Below are 10,057 nucleotides of genomic sequence, written 5' to 3' on the forward strand. Positions count from 1 at the left end.
TATATTTTCACTCTTATGTGGATCCTGAGAAACTTAACAGAAGACCATGGGGGAGGGGAAGGAAAAAAAAAAAAGCTAGAGAGGGAGGGAGACAAACCATAAGAGACTCTTAAAAACTGAGAATAAACTGAAGGTTGATGGGCGGTGGGAGGGAGGGGAAAGTGGGTGATGAGCATTGAGAAGTGCACCTGTTGGGATAAACACTTCATATTAAAAAAAAAATTTTTTTTAAAGATCTAACATTTCTACATTTCTGTCATCAGAATCCCAGATGAGAGGAGAAAAAAGTAGGGCTGAAAAAATATTTAAAGGAATAATGGTTGGACTGACACATGAAAAAATGCTCAACATCACTCATCATCAGGGAAATACAAATCAAAACCACAATGAGATACCACCTCACACCTGTCAGAATGGCTAACATTAACAACTCAGGCAACAACAGATGTTGGCGAGGATGTGGAGAAAGAGGATCTCTTTGCATTGTTGGTGGGAATGCAAACAGGTGTAGCCACTCTGGAAAACAGTATGGAGGTTCCTCAAAAAACTAAAAATAGAACTATCCTATGACCCAGCAACTGCACTACTAGGTATTTATCCAAGGGATTACAGGTGTGCTGTTTCGAAAGGGCATATACACCCCAATGTTTATAGCAGCACTATCAACAATAGCCAGAGTATGGAAAGAGCCCAAATGTCCATGGATGGATGAATGGATAAAGATGTGGTATATATATACAATGGAGTATTACTCAGCAATCAAAAAGAATGAAATCTTGCCACTTGCAACTAGGTGGATGGAACTAGAGGGTATTATGCTAAGTGAAATTAGTTAGAGAAAGACAAATATCATATGACTTCACTCATATGAGGACTTTAAGAGACAAAACAGATGAAATAAGGGAAGGGAAGCAAAAATAATATAAAAACAGGGAGGGGGACAAAACATAAGAGACTATTAAATATGGAGAACAGAGGGTTACTGGAGGGGTTGTGGGAGGAGGGATGGGCTAAATGGGTAGGTGGCATTAAGGAATCTACCCTTGAAATCATTGTTGCACTATATGCTAATTTGGGTATAAATTTAAAAAAATAAAATTAAAAAAAATTTTTTTTTCAACGTTTTTATTTATTTTTGGGACAGAGAGAGACAGAGCATGAACGGGGGAGGGGCAGAGAGAGAGGGAGACACAGAATCGGAAACAGGCTCCAGGCTCCGAGCCACCAGCCCAGAGCCTGACGCGGGGCTCGAACTCCCGGACCGCGAGATCGTGACCTGGCTGAAGTCGGACGCTTAACCGACTGCGCCACCCAGGCGCCCCAAAAAATTTTTAAAAAAGAAGTAGTGTTTAACCTTCTTAGGTTATATTTGTATATGTTTTAATATAAATATTCCAGAGATCGTATAAAATTCCTAAAAATCAGTCATGGTATAATGTTACCACTCATAATTCCAGTTATCATCATAAAATGTTATATGTTATGGAAATAAAATTTTGGGGTCAATTGCACTACAAAAAAATGAATAAATAAATAAACAACAAATAAATAAATAAAGGTCAGAAATTTCCTAAATATGACAAAAAAATATAAACTTACAGATTCAAGAAGCTGTGTGAATGACAAACAAGACAAAGAAATATACAAAAGACATATCAGCATTAAATTTCTAAAAACTAAAAAAGAAAGTCTTGAAAACAACAGAAAGAAAGAAATAATGCCCATATTAGCTTAGAAAAAAAGATTCCAAAATAAAATGACATTAAATGAATGGGTACAAGTCACACAAAACACATGTGAGAAAAATAAAGCAGTGGTCATGACATCAGTATAAAACAATATTAAATTTTATGACAATGATCAACTAATGGGAAAGACACATAATAATAGGGAATAAAATTCATAATGAAGATTGAAATATAGTAGATATGTATAAAGCAAATAACATAATATCAAAATTCATAAAGCAAAAGCCATAGTCTATACAAGCAGAAATAGAGAGTAAGAGCTTATCAATAGAAGACTAATTCATTTATGTTAACTCATACACATAAAACTGTATACACATATACAGAAAAAAATAACTTACAGAAGTTTGAACATAGTAAGGTATATCTAATTGTTAGAAACCAAATTCTGTGGCCCAAGAAAGATATTATATCTTTTTCAAGGATCCATGAGACATTCACAAAAATTGAAAAAGAAAATAAATCCATTCCAAAAAGTATGATTTATGGCATTCTATGATCAAAGCAGTAAAACAGGAACTAATAACAAAACTAACTCCCTACCAGGGAAAAAGCCCACCACACTATACTGCATAGGCATTTTGAAATTTTCTTAAATAATGGCTCAAAAAGGGAAACAAAACCAGTATTTCAAAAATGTTAAAGCAACAGTAAGGACATTCACATCCCATGAGGTAATTCAGAAAATGGAGGAAACTTTATATTCGAAAATACTTATGTTAGTAAATAACAAATGATGAAAATAAACGAAAAACCCAATAAAATAAAGTAAAAATGAGGAATGACTAAAGTAAAACATAGGGAAAATATGAATTATTTAATAAGTTATGTTAACTCAAATGACCAGCAATCTAGACAAAAGTAACTCATGTAAAAGTAATTTTGTTCACCAAAATTACTCCAAGTGTATAAAATACTTAAAGATAATGACAACAACTCTAAGAGCACTGGAATTACCATTGGGGTTTTTACCAAGTTATTTCAGAAAGTCATATTATAAATCTTGACAAAAATTCAGAACCCATAAAGGAAAAAAAGTCCATGATGTTTTGATTGAAAAGAACTAAAACAATTCGTCAAGGCATAATACACATAAAAAACATCATATTTTTTTAAATAGAAGAAAAAAGACCAACTTTTTAAATAAACTAAGTGTTCTTATGTATTAGTACCAAAAGAATCTGTGACACCCATAGATCTTATGAAAAGATAATAAACATCATTCATAATGTAAGAAATCCAAATTAAAGTTGCATTTGACTAAGGAAAATGGCACATTGGTAAACCTTCTAAGTAAATTTGCGCATCTCTTTGTAAGGAAATTTGATACTATCTGTCACCAGTTAGAAGCACATATTTTATTTTAAAAATTGTTGGCGACTTATCCCACGGATACAATGGTACGTATGAATGAAGACTTTCACAAGGATATTCATTACAGCACTGCTCATAGTGGCAAAATAAAACATTTTAAACAACTACTTGCCTATCCATAGTGGTGTGGTAAAATAAATTTTATTAGATGCAATAAATCCTAAGTAGCTGATAAAAAGGAATGAGGCAGATGTATTATATGCACTAATTTAGAAAAATCTTGGAGAATTTTATTTCACAGAAGAAACAAAATTCACAATATTATGTATCTATATTAACCTTTTGGATAAAAAAAATGTGTTAAAGGGTAAGACAGATACACATATATATGCTTTATGAGGCATCGACTATTTCTGGATATATTCAGGAATTTATTCATTCAATTCAAACATATTTATGTAATGCCAATGCCCATTTTAAGCATATGGAACATATGGATAAAATACACAGTATCTCAGTCCTACAACTTGCTTTCTAGCAGAGAAGAGAGTGGAGAATGAACATAATTAATAAGTGAATTATATGTATGCTAAAAAGGAATAAAATCAATGCTAAGAGAAAAAATAGAGCATGATATGGGGCTCCAGAGAGGTATGTGGGTGGAAATGTTATTTTATTTTTTAAATTGGTTTATTTATTTTTGAGAGAGAGAGAGCAAACAAGGAGGGGCAGGGAGATGGAGAGAGAGAGAGAATCCCAGGCAGGCTCTGCAGAGTGAGTGCAGAGCCCAACATGGGGCTCGAACTCACAAATCCTTGAGATCATGACCTGAGCTGAAACCAAAAGTCAGACGCTTAAAGAACTGAGCCACCCAAGCACCCCTGATGGGTTGAAATTTTAAATCGAGTGGTGATTCAACCATAAATTGTACAACTGTATTTGTCTTCATTTGGTACTAAAGTTAAGGACAGCTATTGGGTCAAAAAAAGGCAGGAAAGAAAGTGTCATACATACTGAATTAAGTATGTGCGTATGTGCTCTGTTATGTAGTAACCAAATGTCTTTGGGCAAATAAAAAAAAATAAATAAATAAAAAAAAAATGTCTCTCCTGCTAGCTGGAATAGAAAGAATGGTTGATGAGAAGTCAGAAGTTCTATATTGGAAGGTCAGTTTTTAGCTTTCCTGGCTACTTGAGCCTGAGAAAGAATGAAGTCTCTGAGCTTCGGTTTTCTCAAGTGTAAATAAGAATACTGTTACCCACATCAGAGGTATATTTGTGAACATTACATGAGATAATTCATGTGAAAAATATCATTATGTAAAAATACTATAAACTAAAAGGTATAAATGACAGGCCTTTGGCCAAATCTAGCCACAAATGTGTTTGAATTGGCTGATATAGTTTTGGCTTCCACAGTGCCATAAAACAATTTTAATTGATTGCCAACTTTCAAAGATTAAATGGTTTCATATAAAATATGGATCTTGAGTTTTCCTGAAAAAAAAATCATCTTAGCCGGTTATATTGGGCCCGTATTCTTCATGGTAAAAGCAGCTAAATGTGAGTAGCGTTTAATCTCCTATTTGTGGCACTTTGTGCCACTCAGTCATTTTCCCCTGACAGTGAAGGCTCAGTTCGCCTTATGTCTGGTCAGCTTCACTCACTTGTATCTTACTTACCTCCTCTTGGCAATGGTCTTTGTTTGTGTCACCCACCACTGTAGGCTAAAGTGCTTTTCAAATTTCAGCACCAAGACATTAACGAGTGAGCCACTTGTCTGTCGTCAGTTTTGAGACTAAATATAGAAAATGCTCCCATTGCCAATCTGGGATTGACCTCTGCTTATTTGCTGGGGTATCTCCAGTTCCCCAAGCATACCAAGCATGTAGTTATAAGTGTCATCAAAGTGTATAGTGTGAATGAAAACATGGATGAATGATTGTGCTTACTACCTTCAGGTAACATCTGAGTAGTTGTTTTAATTTGAACATTTTCTTATGCTTTTGCTATACAAATATGATTACTCTATCTGAAACATAGAAAAATGTTTGCTCATGTGACATTTTTATTCTGTATGTATGTATATGTGTGACTTTGTGTCTATATCTATCTATATCTATATCTATATCTATATCTATATATCTATATCTATATCTATATATAATTTTTGCTATAGGGTATCCCAAACAATGTATGGCCCAAACTGTGAACTGAAATGTACCTGTAAAAATGGTGGACTTTGCAATCCTGTGGACGGAAGCTGTACTTGTTATCTTAGATGGACAGGAAATTACTGTGGAAAAGGTAATTTGATTAGCACTTTCTTTTATTCAATAAAAATCTGGAGCATACTGCCATTGGTTGATAAAATATAGTAGAGGCCTGTGATGAGGCTATTTTCTAATAAGTTCGTGCAAGTTGTTTACAATTATGACTCCATTGTCAATAAAAATAGTGTTATGTGAATATCAACTGGTTTTGTTACCTTGTTACCCACATGAAAATCCTTAAAACCCCTAAGTAATTGAAATAATATAAATTAATGTGAAAGAGCTCTTATGAGACCTAAACCCCACTCCCCTTCCAATTCTGTTTAAGCCTAAAGCCTTTGTGGATGGCAGGTTTGTTGACCCTTGAGTTTCTTGGCAAGATACTAAAGAACCTCAACCACCACTGAGGCCTTGAGGCTGGCAGGGTGGAGGACCCAGGGCCCTGGGCAGAGCCAGTTCACATTAAGAGTGGCCCCAGCTGCAAGGGGTGAAGAGGAGGACTCAGAGGTCACCCACCATCACTCATTAAGAAAAATTAATCATGCACCACCATGAATATATTTTTAAGTGACATGCACGTGGTTTTCAACAAACATGTATGTTACAAAAGATATATAGAGGTTTAAATTGATAAAGAATGAATAAAGAAAAACATTGATGGTTGTTCTGATGTTTTCTTTCTGAATCGCAGTTGATTGTTTGGTGCAACATTGGAAAGCATGCTCCCTATTTAGAGCACGGTATTGTAGGAGACAATGTTTTCTTTTGGCAGAATAGAGAGAAAGGGCTCTGACGGTAAGGCTGAGTGTAGGTGGGAACACTGTGTGGTGACCTGAACTTGGAGTACACAGTGAACTTTTACCTAAATGGTTTCACCTATGGGAGCTATGACTCTTTAGATCTGTGGCCCCAACATATTATGATCACAATGGGTATAATTACCCACCATCCTTTACCACTAATTTGACTGTCATGAAATTTGGCAGCAATGAGAATGAATAGTTCCCTATGCTAACTCGTGCACTGCTGATACAATGCTCTGTGTCTCTGGGAATATCACAGTGTTCACAATTTGGTTTTCCCATGTGAAAGTGAGGGTAAAGTCACTTGAAATAACAGCCTTTCTAAGTCTAAATTGAAGATTGTTTTTCAGGAAGTTTTTTTTAAGATGGATATTTTCCCTAATTCATGGAAAACAGCTCATCAATTTTCTGATATTTGGGATTACTAAATCAGAATCACAGCAGTACTTCAAAAATAGTATCATCATTTTCATATTAGTTTTTTTTAACTTTTTTTTTTTGCATCTATTTATTTTTGATAGAGACAGAGCACAAGTTGGGGAGGGGCAGAGAGAGAAGGAGACATAGAATCCCAAAGCAGGCTCCAGCTCCGAGCTGTCAGCACAGAGCCTGATGCAGGGCTCGAACTCACCAGCTGTGAGATCATGACCTGAGCCGAAGTCAGATGCCTAACCGACTGAGCCACCCAGGCGCCCCCATATTAGTTTTTTTAACCCCAAGTTGAATATGGAATATTTTAACTTTTGATTCTATCATTTAAACTGTTAATATGAAACATTTCAAACATATGCAAGAGTTGCTGAGTCATTGGGTAAAAACAAATATGATTTTGCAACATATAAAATTCTCCATGTGTTGTTGTACCATTTTGCTTGCTCACAAGCAATATATAGAATGTCTGTTTCTTCACAGCCTTATCAAAAGAATATGTTACAAATTTTGGTGAGAAATGTTATATCAATCGAGTTTTACTTATTTATTTTTAAAGTTTATTTATTTTGAGAGAGTGCGAGAGCAGGAGAGGGGCAGAGAGAGAAGGAGAGAGAGAGAATCCCAATACACGCTGACAGTGTGGAACCTGATGTGACACTCAGATTCACGAACCTGAGATCATGACCTGAGACAAAATCAAAAGCTGGACATTTAACTGACTGAGCCACCAGAGCACCTCTCAATAGAGTTTTAATTTAAATTTTATTATTATGAAATTTTTTGTTATCTTCCCTAATGGATCAGGACTTTTTGCATTTTTTCTTATAAATTATTCATAACTCTAGCTCATTTTTCTATAAGGTTGTTTTTTCTTCTTTAATGTTAGAAATTCTATGTGTGTGTGTGTGTGTGTGTGTGTGTGTGTGTGTGTGTATGTATGTGTAGATAGATAGATAGATAGATAGATAGATTAACTCTTTGTTGTGAATCATTCACCTTAATATGGAAAAGTTTGTCTTTTGTCTTTTTACTTTGCCTGTAGTGCATTTGCCACCAGACGGTCATCTATCAATATATAAGAAACCATCCCAAAGCTTAGAGACTTAAAACAATTTTTTATTCTCTCTTGTGATTCTGATGATTAACTGGGTTCATCTAAGTGACTCTTGTTGCAGATAATAACTGGGCCTGGAGCTCTCTGGACACTCCACTGGGTGGGAATAGAGAAGGTAACCTCTTCATTTACACATCTGCGACCTCAGTGTTCCTCCACATGGATTCGTTCTCCTTGTCTTAGTTAACTTGGACTGCTAACAGAATATTATAAATGAGGTGACTTAAATTTTTTTTTTTTTCAGTTCTGGCGTCTGGGAAATCTAACATTAAGGTGCCAGCCAATTTGGTTCCTGGAGAAAGCCCTATTTTCTGATTTGCAGGTAACTTTTCTATTATTTTATCCTTTTATGGCAGACAGAGAAAGAGTGTGAAAGCTCTCTTGTGTCTCATCTAATAAGGGCACTAGGCCCATCATAAAGTTCCACCCTCCTTTGTATGGCCTTTTTCTCCAACAGGATAATTGGGTTTCTTAGGTGACTGCTGATTTCCCAAAGCAGAGGTTATCAGGTCTTCCTAAGGCTTGGGAGTGATATAACATCACTTCTACCACATCCTATTGGATAAGGCAAGTCATAGGATTAATGCAGATTCCATGTGGGATGGGTAGTACAAGAGTGCAAATCCCAGGGGATATGGTTTATTAGGAGCCTCTTTGGATTATAGATTCTGCATGATTGAAAGTTTCTTCTTGTTTGTAATAAGATATATCTTTTTTTCCCTCTATTTTTTTTTTTTTTTTTTTTTTTTAGTTTCAGTCATAATTAGGAGTTTATTTCCCATTTTGAAGTTTTAGGAGAATTCATTCATGTTTTCTTTTCATACTTGTAGCATGTCATTTTTGATACTTAATTCTCTGATCAATTTTAAGTATTTTTCCTGGTGTCTGGTGTAAGGAATATATCTATTTTCCCTTTATATAGCTTTTCAGTTATTATATTGCAACTTTTACAAGTCTATCTTACCCACTGCTTTGAGATGCAGCTTTCATCAAATACTAAACATTTATATGCAGTTAGATATAGTTCTGGATGCTCTATTTTATTGGTTTGTTTATTTATGTGCAAATGAAATGAAATACTTTTTTATTATGAGTCTTTATTATATATATTTGATACTGATAGGGCAACCCACCATTCATTGCTGTTATTTTCAGGGATTTCCTGATACATTTTTGTGCATGTGTTCCACTAAATAAACTTTATAAATAAATTGTCTAGATGCAAAAATGAAAAAAGAAACCAAAAAAACAAAAACAAAATACAGGTGTTTTTGTTTGTTTGTTGCTGTTTTTGTCCTCTGCATTTACTCTGTTAGGGAAAATTAACATATTTATGATGTTAACTCATTGTATCCAAAAACAAACATGCTCTATTTGTTCAATATTTTTGTTTCCCACCAAGTGAAATGTTGGGTTTTAATATCCATATTAAGATAGCTATTAATTTTCTGATTTATTCAATGATTTTACTGAATTTTTTAGTGAATTTATTTTTTGAATGTATTTTCTGCATCTATGGAATTAATAATATGATTTTTCTCTTTTGACTGATAAATATGATGTATGTATTAATGAATTTTCTAATGTTGAATGACCTTACATTTTTGGAATAAATACTACTTGATCATGATATATTGCTTTATAATATGCTGTTGGTTTCTGTGTACTTACATTTTTTATGAATTTGGCATCAATATTCATAGGTAAAATTAAGCTGTAGTTTTATATGCATTTTGTCAGGTTTTGGAATTGATGTTATACTCAATAAAATGTATTTGAAATTACTCTTCCTTTTCAATGCTCTGAAATAGTGTATATAGTAAGGTGATAATCTCATCCGCAAAGGCTTATAGAATTCCATATGAAACCTAAGACTGGTGGGATTTTTGTTGCTGTTGTTCTAAATCAGAAACTATTTTACTATTTGCTTTATTGTTTTTGTATTATAATTAGTCTATCTAGGTTTTCAGCCTCAAATTAGAGGAATTTTGGTAAGTTGTCTTCTATAAGTTTTCCATTTCCTTTAGGTTTTTACACTTATTTGTATCATGCTTTTTGTAAGATAGTGGTCCAGCTTTCCTTTTTATGGTTAGTCCACATTAAAAAAAAAAAAAAAAATTGGGTGTGTTTCTGTTTTTGTCTTGATTAGGTTAGCTAATGATTTGCTTTTATTTTTTTATCGATTCTTCAGTTTGTTTCTGTTTTTGAACTCATTACTACAAATTCAGTGGCCTTAACTAGAACTAATGCTTGGGTGGTTTCTTTTTCAGAATGTTCCTGGTTATTATGGCTCAGGCTGCCATTTTCATTGCTCATGTCAGAACAATGGAGTCTGCAGTCGGTTTTCTAAAAGCTGTGAGTGCCTTTAGGGTTC

General features: G+C 34.2%; 1 protein-coding gene across 2 annotated transcripts in view; it reads left to right on the forward strand.

The window, feature by feature from the left end:
• LOC121033961 (uncharacterized) overlaps nt 1-8,919 on the forward strand; it is a 180,609-nt gene extending 171,690 nt beyond the window's left edge. Inside the window, exon 14 of one of the 2 annotated variants that reach the window (XM_040480689.1) lies at nt 7,928-8,919. The gene's annotated coding sequence lies outside the window, so the exon portion shown is untranslated. Of the gene's footprint in view, nt 1-5,240; nt 5,998-7,927 lie in introns of those variants that run through there. The other variant, XM_040480690.1, reaches the window with a different exon arrangement.
• Nucleotides 8,920-10,057: the final 1,138 nt, after the last annotated feature.

This window comes from Herpailurus yagouaroundi, unplaced genomic scaffold (assembly GCF_014898765.1).
Source record: "Herpailurus yagouaroundi ecotype Mexico unplaced genomic scaffold, PumYag 159, whole genome shotgun sequence".
In the NCBI taxonomy this organism is placed as follows: Eukaryota; Metazoa; Chordata; class Mammalia; order Carnivora; family Felidae; genus Herpailurus; species Herpailurus yagouaroundi.